At 38.5% G+C, this 19,126-nt stretch overlaps 1 protein-coding gene across 3 annotated transcripts in view; it reads right to left on the bottom strand.

Annotated features, from left to right (window-relative positions):
• SSH2 (slingshot protein phosphatase 2) overlaps positions 1-19,126 on the bottom strand; it is a 240,276-nt gene that overhangs the window by 158,533 nt on the left and 62,617 nt on the right. The window lies entirely within an intron of this gene.

Here is a 19,126-nt window from a genome sequence, read left to right as displayed (position 1 = left end):
CTTTCCTGATAAACAATGGCTTGAACATCCCATGAAAATAATAACCAAGGCTAGTAAGTAAGTGTTGGTAAATTGAAACACTACACTACTATTTCACACAACTTAGAGTCAACTGAAACCATGGAATAAAATAGTAGCTATAAAGTGTGCTGCAGATTTAAAAAAATTTCTCAAACTATCAAAGTAAATTAAGATGCCACACTAAATGTTTTCATGCTATATTTTCTAAAAGATCTAAGAGACCAATAAGAAAAACTAGGTTTTGAAGAAAATCAATAGTGGCCTACAGTTGTATCTATAGTATAACATGATCGCATGTGCAGAGCCACTGTCAGTCTCAAGGAAGAGCTTTCAAGGAGACTGCACCACAGCACTGAATTTTTATAAAGTGATAATTTCCAATTTTTGTAACTTCGAGGAGTCACAGAATTGAATACTCAATATGCACAATCCAAGGAGAAGTAAGCAGTGATTGACAGTTGCCTAGGACAATCAGGTGAGCTATGTAATATATTCAGATCTGATCCAGAGCCTTCACAGCAACTGCATTGCATAGATAACTTAATAATTAACCAACACTGGGTTTTTAAATACCTTTTCCTTGGCCTATATAAGTCAAGAGTTTAAAAAGTTTCACATAAGTAAGATATAAGAAATAATAAAAACATCTCCCTAGTGAAGTAAAACAAACCTACTTTTTAAACCACTCTATTTTATATGAACTAGTCCCATGACAATTTCATACCAGGGGGTTTGGGCAAACTAATTCAAAAGACATAGTTCTTGCCCTCATAGTGATTAAAATAAAGACCAATGACAATAATAATATTATTATTTACATGAAGAGTAATGTAAAGAGGCAAAATAAATGCAAACTAAAGGGTATACCACAGGTTGTAAATATTTAACTTTTGTTCCATACTTCAGTTAAAAAAGTTTGTGTGAGAAAAGCAAAATCTGTTTCTATATGACTTTTTTTTTTTTTGAGGAAGATTAGCCCTGAGCTAACATCTGCTGCCAATCCTCCTCTCTTTGCCGAGGAAGACTGGCCCTGAGCTAACATTCGTGCCCATCTTCCTCTACTTTATATGTGGGACGCCTGCCACAGCATGGCTTGCTTAAGCGGTGCCATGTCGGCACCGGGAATCTGGACCAGTGAACCCCAGGACACGAAATCAGAATGTGTGAACTTAACTGCTGCACCACCTGGCCGGCCCCTCTACATGACTCTTAACACTCTTAGATCTTCAAAATGAATCCACCACAGAAAGATGGAACATGGTGTTTCAGATCTACATGTCCATTTATTTAAGGAATCTCTCAAGTCACTCCAGTCTCCAGGTACTGTGCTAGGTGTCAGGGGTAAAACAGATCCAGTCCCTGCTTCAGTCTGATAAAGGAAGCAATCAACATATAAGCAAACTAAAATTGCAACTACAAATAATTGGGAAATAAAATGGTACTACTGGTGTTTATCATGCATATACACTGACAGCATGCCCCAGGTCCCAGCTATTACACTGTCTGCAGTAAAAACCCTAACTCCCTTCTAGAAGTTATTCGTCAAGGCTTCCTTTCATTCCTCATCATTAGTTTACTGACTAAAACAAATTTAAATAGAAAATTTCCAGTAAATTTCTGATATGAGGGCTGCCCCAGAGACTATCTCAACCAGAGGCCATTACTGTAGACTCTGGATTTTAAATTATAAAGAAGCCTACTGGAAAACTAGCTAGAAAAATGAGAAAAGATTTCAATGCATATGAAATTCAGATTAGACTGAACGCCTCTCTCTTGTCACCTCTCTCTTCCCAGCGGTCCTTGGACTTTACAGCAATTTCTGCCTCTGCTACTTGGGGGAACCGTCAACCATGAGCACTCCAGACACTTCCATTTTTCTCTTCTCCTATACCATCTACAAGCTTCTGAAAGAGTCTATTCAGAATTCCAAACCATTTCAAGTTATTAGTAGCACCACATCCCAGGGAAACGCCTCAGTCAAAAACATATTTTGTTTCGACCCTCTTTCATCAAGGGCTTCGTTCCCGCTTTTTAAGAAGAAAAATCATGCGAAATCCTAAAGTCTCTGATCTCCCTTAATAGGGTATGAAGTCTTCTTTCCTAAAGTCTTGTTCTTTCTTCTTGCATTTATCTTGTTCCTTGAATTATAATTACATGTATTCATATCTTATCCTGATTTATTAAGAGTACAGCACCTAATACGTATCCTATAAATATTTATGGAATGAGTGAGTCATTGGAGGAAATAAATTATGAAAAAAAAGTTTCCAGGTGAAGAGAGGAGAAATGAGTAAACTGGATTTGAAAATAATGAAAAACATGGAGGGGGAAAATTCCGGTCTACTATATAGCAATAAGGGCTTAAAAACAAAGCAACTAATCAGCCAACCAAGGCAATAATAACCAAAAGAATATCTAAATGTGTTATACCTAATAAATCTTGGAATTCATGGTGACTAGAAACTGGAAATAAGAGCAAAATAATAACCTGGGTCAAATATGTAGCTAAGTAAAGGCCACACTTAATATGATCACAGATAGAATCAGAATCACCAGGGCCCTCTCACTCAATCAATCTACCTTGTTCTTTGAATTCAAAGATGCTGCTACCTCCTTTCTAGCCTACCCCTTCAGCACCTCCAGGGATATGCAACCTATCAGCTCAGTCACCCGAGACTGGAAATTATTTAACAAGCGTTGCACTTCCTCAATCTCATTGAATTAAGCCAATTTAAGCGGTATATATTTCTAGATATGGGAAGCCTTTGTTAAAATGATATCATGTAATCATTGAATAAAATCTTCATATGAGCCAGGTACCTTTTCCTTTCCTTTCTTCTGGTCCTAGTTTTCTCCAATCCTCATTTCCAGGAGCTTCAGGTCACCTCCTTCATGTTGATGCCCTCTTAGGCGACAATATCCCACCCACACTGAGCCTTGGTGCCTACCCAAAGACACCTATCATGCTTAGTCCCATCTAATGGCTTTGGTATTCAGTTGTTGGAGAAGGGGAAGAAAGGTATTCATTTTTCAGTGCTTCAGTTATAAATACAAAAAAAGACAACCACATTTGTCCAACAAATAGAGCTTCAACAATATCTTTACTTATTACTCAGGATGTTTTCCGGTCTCAAGTAATAAAAACAATCCACCAAAAAATGGCTTAAACCATAAGGAAAAGTATCGTCTTTAATTCAGTAGCTGCACTTTATCAAGAATGCAGCTTTTCCCATCTTTCTGCTCTGCCATACTGATTGCGTCAGCATTGCTCTCAGGCTAACATGGTCCCAAGATGACTGCCACATGCAAGGTCCATCACGTATATATCCAACAACAGTCAGAGGAAGAAAACAGCTCTTCCTCTGTGTCTCTTAAAAACAAGAAAAATTGTCCCCAAAGCCTCCCATACTCCCAACCCCCAGCTTTGCTCTCATCTCACTGTTCTAAACTGGATCACATGCTCAGGCTTAAGCCAACTGCTGGCAAGGGGATGTCACTCTCTGATTGGCTTTTACAAGAAACAACAAATAACCTTTATTTTCAACAGCAAATAACCTTTATTTTCCTACTTAAGCCAGTTTTTATTACTTTCAACCAAGCGTCCTGACAAGTATATTATGTACCACATTTTCCAATGTGTACAATCAAGGAGAGGTAAGAGAGGAAAAATTTTTTATTTCCCTTTTACCGACAGAAAAAAATAAAGTACCCAAATGTGCTCTTCCCATGAGACTATGTCGCTCCTCACACAAGTTAGAGTCCAACACATAGATATTGAAGATTAATACACATGCACAAGTGCTGTCAAGTCGATTTTGACTCCTAGCGACCCTGTATATAGCAGAGCTGAATCCTGCTCAGTCTTTTAATGCTATCCTCTCACCTTCTGGTGGTAGATCAGACAATGCTCCACTGTCATTCATTGGGTTTTCATGGTCAATTTTTTAAAAAGTGGGTGGCCAGGTCCTTCTTCCTAGTCTGTCTTAGTCTGACAGCTCCGCTGAAACCTGTGCACTATGGGTGACCCTGTTGGTATTTAAAACACCGGTGGGATAGCTTCAGCATCACAGCAACACAGAAGCCGGCATAGTATGACAACCGACAGACGGGTGGTATGGTACTAACTGGGAAGCAAACCTGGGCCACAGCAGTGAGAGCAATGAATCTTAACCACTAGACCACTAGGGCTGGATATACATACATACATTCTTTTTCTAAAGAAATGAGTTCCCTAAAATTTCGGTGAAAAAATTTTTATCAATGTGCCCTTGAAGTCTAGGACTAGGGGGTTGGAGGAAGGAGAAGAGAGGATATTTTATGTCACATTAACAAATGGCACTGCCTCAAAGAGGCATGGCTCAAAAAGGATGTTCATGTCCACAGCTCATGGCTGCCTATATTATACACTCACTTTAGCAGACTATAGTCACCTTCCTGGATGACTATCTAACCAAGGGCTCTGTTAATTTCAAGGCTTCCATACTGACACTGCTTTTGTTTAACATGTCCTTGAACCATTTCCTCCTACTTGTCTGGTTTCTCTATTTTCAGATAGCAAACTTGGTCAGGGAGATGCCATCACTGTCCTTGCCACATAAGAGAAATTGTCATGGGTAAGGCTCGAGTGCTTACCTAGTGTCTGAGTTTTAAACACCTGTCATTATAGACTTTGTCCTGCCACATAATATGAAACAAGGCAACTATAATGTGGTCAAAGGTCACAGCCCTAAAAGCAGGTTTAGTTCCTGTATGGTAAACCAGTAAACACTGCTGTTTACTTCTAGCCTGTAGCTTAATACTCAACTAGAATAACTATGTATACTAAAACAGTGTAATAATATCATTCTGTGGACATTAGTTTTAAGATGTTATACTATTTTTTCACCTGAAATATTTAGAAAATTTTAATATAATGTATTCCACACAAGTATCAGTCAGATGAGCAGTAATAACATACAGCATCAAAATCTTAATTGCTTAAGATAATAACAGGTTCTCATTTATGCTACATGTCCATCTTAGGTTGGTGGAGATTCTGTTCCATGCTACCCTCTCTCATCCAGGACACAACTGGTCATTATGGCAGGGAAAATGGTATATAATGAATCATGCATTAGCTCTTGAGACTTAAAGGCTTCCACCTACAAGTGACAAAAGTCACATACTTCATTTGCCAAAGCAGGCACATGACCGTGCCCAACTCCCAAAAACAGTATCATCCTACCAGTATCTGGAACAAGGAAAACCAGAAATATTGACAAACACAAATGACTACCACAATTATAGATAAGGATACTGTAGTATATAAGATGCTTTCAGTTATAAGCAATCTGATGTAAGAAAAACAAAAAAGGTAGTGGTTAGGTAACAGTTCACATAACTGGTAAATTCAAGGGGGATTCAGAAATGCAGTGATGTTATTATGTCTCTATTTTCCCCTCTCACTCTTTGGATTCTGCTTTCTTCTTATCCTTAGGCAGACTTCTCCACGTGGAGGTAAAATGACCACCAACCACATGAAGCATCTATCATCCTCTTAATCAGTGTCCAGAAAAAAGAACTTAATCTTTTTCACCTCCAGCATCCATATCTATCTCGCAACATGACTCTTAACTGGTCCTGCTTGGGACATGTGCTAACCTGGACCAATTGTGGTATCCAGAGAAAAGGGGTAATTTGACCAGCCTGACATGTGTCTATGGACATACGACCATCCCAGTGGTAGAAAAGCAGGACCAAGTGATTGTCAGCCCCACCAGAATCACATGGACTAGAGAAGATAAGCTCCCAAAAGGAAAGTAGACCAAACTAAAAAAAGTAGCAGCTATCCACCCAAAGAACTCTATTTCATTTCCTCCATCATTCCCCTTAACTCTGATGACCTGTGAGATTAAATTCCATAAACATAAACTCATGTGGTCTTGGCTTTCATACTACAAATGGTTGCTGATGTTAAGCCAGATCAGTTGTAAAAACACACCAAGGAACAAATACAGGCATATCCTGGGACAAAATTTCTTTAAGTTATTTTGCATAACGCTCCTCTGAGTACGAATTTAAGCAATTAATAAGGAAATTTCCTCTTACAGAACCAAAGCAATGGATGATTTTTGAGATACCCAAATGAATGATAACATGACAACATGATTACTAGGCTTACAAGTAAGAGGGTCAAAGAGGGGAAGTAACTTCCTGAGGTCACAGACAACATGAAGTAATGCTAGGCTTTTAAACTAGCACTTCCCTTGGCAGAGGCAGAAGATGATGGTAACAGGCATCCGACTATAAGCTTTATAGGGTAGTCCTTTTCGGTTTTGTTCACAGGTGTATCTCAAGCAACTGGAACAGTGTGTGGAACATACTAAGTAGTTGACGAAAAGCACAAAGATTAAGTTCCTTTTTCTATTTTAAGTAATAATCAACAGCAATAAAATAAACTCAGTTTTCCCATGCTCTCATGCTTCTAAAATTTGGGTAAACAAATTTCCACAGGAATAAAATGCTCAGTTCCCAGAAAGTTCCAGGTAATATACATTGTGACTTGGTACATTCCTCAGTATAGCTTCTTGAAGCTGGGCAGGACAAACACAAGACGATGAAAGAAAAGCAATAACAGAATGAATGAGCACATTAAAAAACCAACATAGCTATAGCATCTGTATGTGAACAGTTTTCTAGATCAACATAAGCCCACACTACTTTAGGTTTTAGTAGTAATGCTATACAGCATGTTACTTAGTCATTCTAAAGAAATAGTTATCTATGGTAGAACCTGTTTATCTTCCTGCAACAGCTGGGTAAAGCACTATTTTTGGCCAATTCCTTTCTCACCTAACACCCTCTCTGCTGCCAGAACAATTTAGCTGATGCTTTTGGGTCTTCCCCTTAGAACACTGAGAGACAGAAAAGGCAGCTAAAAGCCAGTAGAGCCATTGTTTTGGACAAGAGGAAGAACAAGACACAAAGCTTTTATTTTAAAAAGAATTATTCACCATCTGTGAACCATCTCACCACAGGAAGTCTCTAACAAATTCAGTACGTAAACTTGATTGCAGTGAACTCTCATTGACTACACAAGAAACTTTTAATTTTTCCCTTTGTAGCACTTGGCAGCAAAACTCCCTTTAAAATTCTGCCCTCTTATGTTCTCAAGCTAGAAGAAAAATTGAAACACAAAACAAAAACTATCTGGGCAGGGTTTGAATCCACGGCAAACGTTTAGAATCAATTCCCACCTACCCAAAACTCCCCAGGACTCTTTCATAAAGATGGCATGGTTTAGCCCCTCTCCCTGATTCCACAAAATGGGTCAAAGACAGAAATGCATAATTTTAAAGAACAGGCTAAAGATAACAAAAGTCAGGCAGTGAGAATTTCTGTAAGCATGCGATGTGGCAAGCTTTAAAGTAGAAGAGAAAAATACATTTTCTGTGTACTATTTTCTTAGAAAATATTAAATTGTATGATCCCAGTTTCCAGGCCTAGAATTACACCTCACTGAATGAAGAAATCAATGGCATTTAAGTCTTTTGTGAAGCTGGAACAATCTATTTTGGAAAAGCAGTTTTGGGGGAGACATTATTAACATTTCAAATACTGTCAACAAGTAACCTTGATCAACTTGCAGCTTTGCTCAGCAGTATAATCACACACATTAGTTACCTAGTATTGTGGGAAACAAAGAGATACGGACGTTTCCCAGCAACTAAATACATTCTGTTGAGTTTGCTGCAAGTGTCAGAACCCTCTCATTGGGTATTTGTGAAAAGCCACCTTCAAAGCAAAACCATAACTAGAGTTAAAGCAAGTAACAATTCCTCAGCTTCCATTTCCATTTCCAAACATCATTTGTAAAATTAAACCATCTGCATGTTTCTCTAACAGTTGACTAGGTAGGCTAGATTCCTACAGTCCAGTGGTGGCAGCTAGACAAGTCCACATGTGACCTACAGATGGAAAGCTACTCCATGGATCACCAAGAATAGGTAGTTCTCAGAGGAGCAGCCAAATCTTTTGTGAGATTGTTAGATTATAACAGTGGCTAACATTTATTATAGGCTTACAACGTGCCAGGCCTTAATCAAAGTATTTTGTTGACATTATTTTATTTAATCTTCACAATAACCCCACAAGGCAGGTGTACCATTTATTCTCTCCATTGTTTGGATGAAGAAATTGAGACTTAAGAAGGAAAGTAACTTATCCAGGGTCACACACTCTTCACCACCACACCATAGTGCCTTTCTTTCAATTCCCTCTTATTAAGAGCTCCATCCCCCAACAAAAGAGTTAATCAAATCAGAGAAAAACGAAGCCCCAACTGTCTATGGCTAAAATATATACAAAAAATCAGAAGTCCATTCTCCACAGTAAAGTCAGGTAGATCTTTTTAAAATGTTAACCTCCCCTAGCTGAAAACTCTAACAGCTTCCTGGGTCTGAAGAAGATTCTTAATTTAGCTCACAAGACTGCACCATCTGGCCCTTGCTGACCCCGCCCCAGCATCATCTTGCATTATTTCCTCCCTTATTTTCTATGTTCCAACCTTACTGGCCTTCTTTCGGTTCTTTGAATATGCCATAAGTTTCCTGACGTGTAAGTATTTTCTTCCCCACTCTCTCCACCCAACTTTTCTCTGGCTGACTTTGACTCATCTTTCAGAGCACAATTCAGCAGACAAGTTCCCCCCTGAAGCCCTCCCTTGACCACTAACCCTTAAGCAGGTCAGGTCCTGGCTTGCTACAGTCTCATAATATGGCGTACTTTCTTCTTTTCAGAAACTATCACAATCATAATTTAAAAATTCACCACATAATTAGCTGTTTAATGTCACATTTCTCCACTAGAATGTAAGTTTCAAAGGGAGGAACCATGTTTGTCATACGTACCACTATATCTCCAGCAACCGGCACAGTGTCTAGCACATAAGAGGTACTCTATACATATTTGTTGAAAGAATAAATGAGTGAAAGGTAACCAGATACACACGAAATGGAAACTAAGGCCATGCTCTTAAGGCATAGGGGTCAGGCAAGGAAGTGTTTATTATAGCCAGTGAAGGAAGTACCAAGGCCAGTTCTGCTCTGCTTTTAGTATTGCGCCTGGTGCCACTGCTCCAGACTGAGCTAGTTTAAATAGTTCCAAGACAGAAGCATAGAACTAGACCAGTGGAAACCATGAATGGAGAAGGAAATGAAGCAGTAGTGCTTTAAAGTATGACTTAATGGGAGATGGAGCTGATATAAGACCTGGACCTAACTTCGCATGGTAGAATTTAAATGATTACAACACAGCAACATCACATTTGATTAATGTTCCAGTGGATTTTAATTGGTATTTACTTGTTATATGTAGCTCATAACAGGAAGGGCCATAAATTCTGAGTGCCAGAATTGCTTAATATAGTCCTGGCTGCTCTGCAGCTCACCTTTAAGACATCTAAAAATGATCCGAGTGAGGGCTATTAGTGTTAAAGAAGCTCCTTGAGAAGGAAAAAAGCAGACATAAATGAAAACCTTAGAAAGAAACCCCCCGTGAAGATCACTGAACACTTCTACAGACACAAATAACATGTACACTGAGCAGTTCTGATGCTCTTTCTTCATAGCAGCCTGGAGAGATTATGGCTTCAACGGTGGGGAAAAGTAGAGAGGTGTGTGTGATAAGGCGTCTCTTTATCCCCCATATTAACTTTGGGCAAATACAATATTTCCTATTCTCTCATCTTTAAGACCACAAGTAAGAAACTCTAATCTAGAGCTAAGACCCAACAGGACCCTGGATTATTTTATTTCTAAAAATCTACAGTGAATTAAAAAAAAAAAAAGCTTGATTCTAAAATATGAATGACAACTTTTATATTCCAAAAGCTCTTTATATCCTTACCATCTGGATGAAACTCCTTATATTTAAGGCCTCTTTTGTGTGATTCAATTCTTTTTTTTTTTTTTAGGAACATTAGTCCTGAGCTAACTACTGCCAGTCCTCCTCTTTTTTGCTGAGGAAGACTGGCCCTGAGCTAACATCCATGCCCATTTTCCTCCACTTTATACGTGGGATGCCTACCACAGCATGGCTTGCCAAGCAATGCCATGTCCACACCTGGGATCCGAACCAGTGAACCCCGGGCCACCGAGAAGCAGAATGTGCGCGCTTAACCACTGCGCCACAGGGCCAGCCCCAATTCTTTTCGTTATTTATCTATTTATACATAGTTTTTATGTAGTTGTAATCAGAGTATAAATGCAAATTTAGTTCATTTTTAAACTTGACATATCAGCGAAGAATGGATTACTCTCTCCATGTGCCACAATTGTATCTAGGATACACATCCATTCCATTATTGTACTTACCACACTATATTTCAACCTCGTATTTATATATTTCTCTCTCTTTCTAGGCTGTGGACACTTAAGGAAAAGAGCTATCTTTGCCTTCTTTCTTTTAAAATAATATTTGTGGAATGAACGAATGAATAGTAGCTATGGAATTTTGGTCTGTTCCCTCTTTTTAATTATTTTAGTATTCTTTAAAAGTAGATAATACATGCACATGGTACAAAATTTTTAAAAACCCAGTATGGTAAACATTAAATAATAAGTTTCCTTCTCATGTCTTCTCCCACAGCCAACAAATTCTTCTCCCTAAAGACAACTGCTGTTATTAATTTTTATGTATATGACCAGATACAATCTAGGTGTATTTAATGATCTAAATATACTCTTTTTTATCTACTTTTTAATTTTTTACAGAAATGATACACACACTGCTTTGTACCCTGGTATATTCTTTTAACAATAGGAGATAATTCCATATTAGTTAATATGAAAACATCTCAAAAGACAACTAGGATATTTCTAATTTTTTTGCTATTACAAACAACATTGCAATGAATATCCTTCAATACATGAAATTTCACACATATAGGACTATTTCTAGAGGATAAATTTCTACTAATAAACTTCTGGAGCAAATGCTATGGACATTCAGAACTTCAATAGATATTTCCAAATTGTCCTCTATGGAGGTTATTCTAATTTGCACTCCACCAACAATACATAGCAATGGTGCTTCCTCTATACCCCGGCCTACACAATGCAATATCAGACTTTTTTGATCTTTGCCAATCTGAAAGGTAAAAATGGTACTGGTTATGAGGGCTATTAAATATCTTTTCATATGTCAAAGAGCCATTTGTATATCTTGTTCTGTGAAAGTCTGTTAATTTCTTTTGCACATTGTTCTATTATGTTCTGATCTGTAAAAAATATTGTAGGACACATTATGTACTCTAGAAATTAGCTCTTTGTCATATGTGTTGAAAATCTTTCTCCCAATATGTTGGTTGTCTTTTGAGTTTGTTTATTGGATCTTTTTTTATTTTTCTTTTTGGTGAGCAGATCAGCCCTGAGCTAACATCTATGCCAACCTTCCCCTATTTTGTATGTGGGTCATCGCCACAGAATGGCTTGATGAGTGCTGTGGGTCCACACCCAGGATCCTAACCGACAACCTCGGGCTGCTGAAGTGGAGCCCACGAACTTAACCACTACACCACTGGGCCAACCTTATAAGATCTTTTAATGTAGAATTTTTAGCTTTACGTATTTGAATTTATCAATGTTTCCTTTTATGGTTTCTGGGTTTTGTGTCATATTTTTCAAGTCTTCCCTACTCCAAGATTAAAGTTTTGCCTATATGTTCTTCCTTGTATTGTCAAATTTTTCTTAGATGTAATTCTCTGATCCATCTGCAACTTATTTTGTCATAAGAGTAAGGTAGAAATGCAACTTTATTTTTCCATTTACTTTTTCCACTTAACATTTCATATACAATTTCTCATAGAACTATATAGTTTTCATGTTTTTCATTTTAATGGCTTCAATGAGTTAATATTACCATAGTTTACTTAACCATTTCCTCTCTCCTACTACTAAATATACTCATTAAAATTTTAATACATATACTTTTCCTTTTAAATAATTTCTTCAGAGGAAATTTTCAAGAATTAGATTTCTGGGTCAAAGAGTTTGAACATTATTACAACTTTTGACTAAAGTATCAAACTATAATTTCTAACCAATTTATAATCTTCACTAATACAATAATCAAATAAGCTGTATATATGAAGATCATGCACGAATCTTTTCCAAACAGAAATTTACACTAGGCACTATTCAAATCTAAACAGGCTCATAATCCAGAGTCAAAAAACTTGCATCAACACTTCTATAGAATCTGACTAGCCTAAGAATTGCTGTTATTTCCTGGGAGGAAAACGAGTAAGTGGACAAATGCTTCTGGAGCAAAGGGTAATTCAGGGGACTCAGTTGGAAAATTCTAATAAAGTAACTTGGCAAATCAAGCATTGCAGTAGAGTCAGAAGAAGCCTACAGCATTTAAATTCAAGGCTGTATTTCACCATTCACCTCTGTCCTTCTCCTTCCTGAGAGCAGAGTTTACCTCCCTCCCACATTCTTTCCGAGTACCTAGAAGTTCTAGTCACCATCTAATAATTTTTAGTCAGCTTCTTCTGTGAGCAGTCTTCTGCTTGGCTCCGGCTCAGTCCTTTCAAGTTCTTTAAGTTTAAGTAAGGCCAGCACATAAGATTTTGATCCAAAGTGGAACATCCACCCCAGCCCATGCATGCTGAGAGAGCACTTCCTCCTGCACATGTACCTAGTGTGGTTACAGCCGAGATTTTCAGCTTCTGTGGAGCTCTGTCTCTCTATCATTTGCTGAAATCCATACACTACAGCAACCCTTTGTGCTCCCTCTTCTCCTTGCTGCCCCCAGGACTCTCTTTAAAGAAGTATTTTAGGAGGGAGATTTCTTTTGAAAGAATTATCTTATTATTATAATTTCTTATTTATAAATTTTATGATGCCCCTTCTGGAAATTTGGTACAGTGCCATGGAATGAATGTTGGTCAGACCAGAGAGGAGAGTCACAAGCCTGGGGTAGATTCCAGGGACATGTCTGACAGGCAGTACAGCATGGTGAGCACAGCCTTGGGAATCGACTTGACTTCACCACTTACTAGACATGCGACACTAAGCAAAGCCCTTAACTATTCTGAACTAAAATATCACCTTGTTAGAGAGCCCCTTCTTGACCATTCATTACCTAAATAGCTATTTTCCCTTCTTATTCTTTATTATTTCCCTATTTGTATTTTTCATAGCACTATCACGTCTTGTAACTGAATACTTATTTTTTATTATATATATTCTCCAACGGACTGTAAGTTCCATAAGGGCAGGGTTTGATGTGTTTATCACTGGATACTCATTGCCTAGCATGGTGCCTGCCACAGAGCAGACTCAAAATATTGTAGAATAAATGTAGAATAATACATGTAAAAACATTTAGTGTAGAGCCAGGCACAGGTTTAGCAGCGCTCAGCAAATATTAGCCTCATTTCAGTTATAGGTCTCAGCAAAGTAATGGCCTTTCTAACTCAATTTTCCTAATTGTAAAGTGAAAGGAAGAATGACTACTCCTGCCCTATTGCCAAAGGACACTGTGAGATTACAAAAAATAAACAAAAGGCATTAGGAGGGATTCAGAAGACAGGATCCATTGAGATTAAGGATTTGTTAAATTTACAACTCTATCAAGGCATTTGTCTTAATCAGGGCCATCCACTGCTCCACTGCTCTCTCCAGGGTTAGCAGTTCTAGCCTAAGAGCTCTGAAACCAGAACTTCATCAGGACTCCACCCCGAGCACTGAGAAAACAGGTATCTGGGAGAGCAAACTAGGTACAATAATGCAGCACTCTAGAAATCCACTGAAAGAATGGAGAATTAATCTGGCTATAAAACACCCCAGTGATATATCCAATTTCTAGGGATAAATACCATTTTACCTTCTGAAATATGAAACTTGATTGTTATTAATCTACCTCCTCCTTCCCTACACTTCTGACAACAGTGTGTCTTTACAATATTCCAAATTCAGTCTTCAGATGCCCCTAAATCTGTAATCTTATCAGTCCTCCCTAGGGAGTTTCTAAGAACCACAATTCTCAACTCTGGCTACATGAAGGAACCACCTACAGATCTTTGTAAAGAATAAAGATGTCGAGCCTCGTTCAAGACCCAGTGAATGAGAAACTTCCCAGGAAGGTGAGATTTGAGCGTCTATATTTTTGAAAAGCTCTCATTATTCTGGTGCAAAGCCAGAGTTGAGAACCACTATTCCACTGGCCTCTGGCCTCCTAGCACCAGAATAATAGTATTCCATTCAAGGGCAAAGGCAATCCAGCATAAGGTTGAGAGCTCAAGAAGGGAGTGTCGGGCAGACCAGCATGGTCACATACTTTAGGCAAGCCTCTGTTTCCTCAGCTTTAAATGGGAAATAGTAAAAGTACTTAACCTCAAAGACTTGGATTCAGTACTAAATTGTGTGAAAATCACTTAGTATCTCTGGCAAATAGTAAGTGCTCAATAAATTGTCTTGCTTACCTTCCAAAGGGTAAATTATTTCCAAGCTATCATCTAAAAACAAGTCTGTACAATTTTATTAATGAAAAATATTACAAGTCCTGCCATCTCCTGTTTTCCTTGCTCTTCTAGGTATAGGTTACACAATTTCTTGATGTGTGTTTGTGAACACTTCAATTTGTGAAAATTCATCAAGATATACACAAAAGTGCAATATACAAAGTATATAAATTACAGATGTTGCAGCGTGGAGCTTCTGATTTGGAGGTACAAAATTAGCAGAGCTAGAGTTAGAATAGTGGTTCTTAATTCTTAATTCATATTAGAATAATCCTGGGAGCATTAAAAAAATACCAGAACCTAGGTCCCACTCACAGAGATCCTGATATAACTGGGGTGAGACTCTGTTATTAAATTATTTTAAAAGATCATCAGGTGATTCTAATGTAGAGGCACGATGAGAACCATGTAGTTAAATGATAAGGTTAATTATTAAAATAGGCTTTTTTTTTTTAAAGATTTTATTTTTTTCTATTTCTCCCCAAAGCTCCCAGTACATAGTTGTGTATTTTTGTTTTTTAGTTGTGGGTCCTTCTAGTTGTGGCATGCGGGACGCCGCCTCAGCATGGCTTGATGAGCAGTGCCATGTCCGCGCCCAGGATTCGAACTGGCGAAAACCTGGGCTGAGGAAGCAGAGCGCTCGAACTTAACCACTTGGCTGCAGGGCCAGCCCCTAAAATAGCCTTTGTACCCAAGATTACTACAAATCTCATTTCTCCTCAAATAAGTCACTCAAGAGGGTAAAATTTTTTAAAAAAAGAAAAGTTGAAAATTATTTCTCATTTGTTATTCTAGGATAAAACAGTCAAGCTATACTCTCTTACATCTTATTCAGGAACAAAGAAAAATAAGTTAATATCATAGGAGATTTCTACCGGTATAATCATTTGGATTAGACACCAGTCAACACTTTTAGCCCCTTTCCTGACCAGGTGCTCTAATCAGCCATCACTTTACTATGCAGCAGAGGCAATGCTGAAACAATTCAAATAATCCTGAACTCTGGTGGGACAGTTGTTTGCTACTGGCTAACTGGCCATTTGAAATTCAAAATAAAACCCACATCTTCATTAGTAACAAATTTTCCTTTTTTTTCTTTTTATATTTGTGTATGTTGGCTTGTGAAATGCTGTCTCTGCAAATGAGTCTGAAAAAAGAAATAAAAAATACACACAGTACAGAGAGCTGAAAAGACGAGGGTAAATAAATACAAATCATCAGACGTGACAGGATACTGCTGGCCCATATACCACCACCATCTTCCAGCCAACCAGTTTGTTACCATTGTATCTGTTTATCTACAATCATTTTGTGCTCACAATCTCTAGAGATTTACAAAAGTAGATTTAATAACGACAGCAGTTTTCCCTCCTAAATGTAGTTTTACTTTCTGAGCTAACAAATCATTCATTGTTTTGATCACCCATACACCATATTCTAAGACTTAAAACATACATGAAAAACAGGGTGCTTCAGAAGAATCCTAAAGATTAAAGTCCCTTCTATCTTCAATCTCTAGCAGGCCTTGAATTAGGGCTTGTTTTAATGCTAATAATTTTCTTAAATTCTTAAATCCATTATCTTGAATTTAGTATTAGGTTAAATATTCTCTCTCTCCAAAGCCGTTCTTCCACCCCACAAAATGACTGCACGTGAAAACCTCCACAGAAGCTCTCATCTAGAAGGATACCTGTTGTATTCTGAGACAACTGTCCTGCTCTGGAAGAGAAGGCAAATCGATGGTTTAAAAATATATTCTAAACCAAATAATTCTTACAATTTAGATTTGTCTGCCATCTCCACATTTGCTTCTAGGGTGGCTTTTTTTTTCTTTAATAACAAAAGGTTAACACTCCTTCCTTTCACTGGGCTAGTCAAACAGAAGAGCTGTTTTGACTGCACAGAGGAAAATGTATTCCCTACAAGGATATAATATTCAAGTAAAAGAATGAAATAGACCATAAAAATAGTAAGACCACTTATATGCATCCCTCTTCCTGTTTGGTAGAGTGGAGGTGGGGTCAGAAGAGCAGGAAAAGGACACAAAGAAATTAGTTGCATTCTTAGGAAATAAACTAACATAAGCATTTTCCTGACCTCCAGGCTGGGAAATAACCCTACAATGGTAATGAATCCAGTTGTTTCTAGCTGAACCCCAGCAACAAGTGCAATAATTGGAATACCAGCTCATGCAGAGCTTTTTCTCCTTTAAGGGAAGATGTAGGATGCAGAGGACCCTCAGGAGTCTCAGAGGCTGCTGCAGCCACTAGTAGCCAACCTGCTTAAGTCACTGCCTATATTCTTTCTCATAGGGAGCCAAAATGAAATCCCTGCAGCTAAGGCCAGCATCTCCTTTGTGATCTCTTCCAGTCACACTGTCACCCTGCTCTGGGGCAGGCAGTCCCTCTTCCCATCGTGGAGGACTCCAACAACCCTGTGCACAGCAGAGGGAGCAAGTAGCTGCTTCTACCCTTTATCTGGTTCCCTAGAGGCTGAGTTGGACCAGAGAAGAAGAGGCAGGGGCCTCTTTACACTCCTCCCCTCTTCTGGGAAAGCCCCAGGAAATGTAAGGCAGCCAGCCCTCTTCCAGAGAGAGTCTCCCTTCTTTGCCTCCAGCCAAATTTCTTTCCACTCATCCACAGAGTTCTTCTTTTCTCCCCAGGTACTGCATATGAATGATTTTCTTCTCTCCTTTTCATGGCTTTCCAAGAATATCCATAAAACTAATTTGTTGAAACACAGATTATACATTCTCCTAGGGTAGATTTTTCTTAAATTTCAGCTTTATTGAGGTATAATTGACAAACAAAATTTTAAGATATTTAAAGTGTACATTCTGGGGGCTGGTCTCATGGCGAAGTGGTTAAGTTCATTGTATTTTGCTTCAGCAGCCTGGGTTCCTGGATTCGGATCCTGGCCACAGACATATACCACTTGTCAGCCACGCTGTGCTGGCGATCCACTTATAAGGTAGAGGAAGACTGGCACAGATGTTAGCTTAGGACTAATCTTCCTCAAGAAAAAAAACGAGGAAAACTGGGAACAGATGTTAGCTCAGAGCTAATCTTCCTCAGCAAAAAAAAAAGTGTACACCATACTTTTTTTTTTCCCCTTTTTCTCCCAAAGCCCCCTCGGACATAGTTGTGCATTTTTAGTTGTGGGTCATTCTAGTTGTGGCATGTGGGATGCCGCCTCAGCATGGCTTGACGAGCAGTGCCATGTCTGTGCCCAGGATGCCAACCGGCGAAACCCTGGGCCACCGAAGCAGAGCACAAGAACTTAACCACCTGGCCACAGGGCAGGCCCCCTACATTGTGCTCTGATATACTATATACTGTGAAAAGATTCCCCCATCTGGCTAATTAACATAACCATCACCTCACATATTTACCTTTTTGTGTGTTATGTATGAGAACACAAGTTCTGCTCTTTTAGCAAATTTCAATTATACAATACAGCGTTATCAACTATAGCCACTATGCTTTACATTAGATCCGTAGACCTTAGTCACCTTATAGCTCAAAGTTTGCTCTTAGGGCAGACTCTATATTTAATGCCTAACCCCCACAGCCTAGGCAGGGTGATTCAAGCACGACAGTCAGTCAATGCTTGGTGAATGAATGAATATAGCTAACCAAAGTTCATATTTCTGTTATCCCAAGATTGAAAAGAAAGTTCTTCAGTAATTGGCTTTCTCTTCTACTCTTCTTTACAATAGTTAACTTCTATTTCAAACAGTTATCAAGATCCCATACCACTTCCTTTGAAGAAAATTCAAAGTGGGGATTTCAATCAGTTTGCTCTCCAAATAATTTTGTTTTAAAGGTTAAGCCTTCAAATTGGGAAGGAGCTCTCTTCAATCTCCTTGGACACTGGGGTGGGAATGGGAAGCTGAGAAAAGAGTGTGGGAAATACTCCCTGAACAAATAAAACAGAAGGAGGATCCAATATCTTTAAAAAGCCAGCCAAGTACATGTAACCACTTTTGCTTCATAAAGAGGAAAAGACGACAACTTAAATGAATAAAAGCTCTGGCAAGAAAATAAAGCAACCCAGAGTAATCTGCAAATGCATATCTGGAACTAACTGTTTCTAAGGGAGAAAATCATTAAAACTAGATGTCCCCACATGTCCAATTTCACAAAAATATTCTGCATGTGGATTGCCATGCACTAGTCTCTTTAAGACAAAAATCAGCCAAAACAATAAGCCAGTGAAGTCCAGAGGACCCCACTGCAGACTGAACAAAATAAATCTTGTAGGATACTACATAAGGAGACTGGAACTCATTCCATCAATGATGATGTCACCTACCGACAACAAGCTCACTGATGGCTGTCAACTGAGATGATGATGTCAGTGCTGCCCTTCCTTATCACACAACACTGGACAAAGAATATAACCTTTCCACACTCATTTTGTCATCTGTAAAACGTTGATAATAAATGAGCATTCATGTGAATTCACCAGTTAATGTTTTCAAGCACTCAGGCAATGAGCACCACTCCAGCTATTAATGAGTCACAATAACTGACTTCATGCCATGCCAGACTCTTCACCAATGCTGAATGAAGTGCAACCAGGAAATCAATGTAATAG

This window comes from Equus asinus, chromosome 13, assembly GCF_041296235.1.
Source record: "Equus asinus isolate D_3611 breed Donkey chromosome 13, EquAss-T2T_v2, whole genome shotgun sequence".
Taxonomy (NCBI): Eukaryota; Metazoa; Chordata; class Mammalia; order Perissodactyla; family Equidae; genus Equus; species Equus asinus.
Note: the sequence above shows the minus strand (reverse complement) of the source record. Positions and strands in the feature narration are given on the sequence as shown.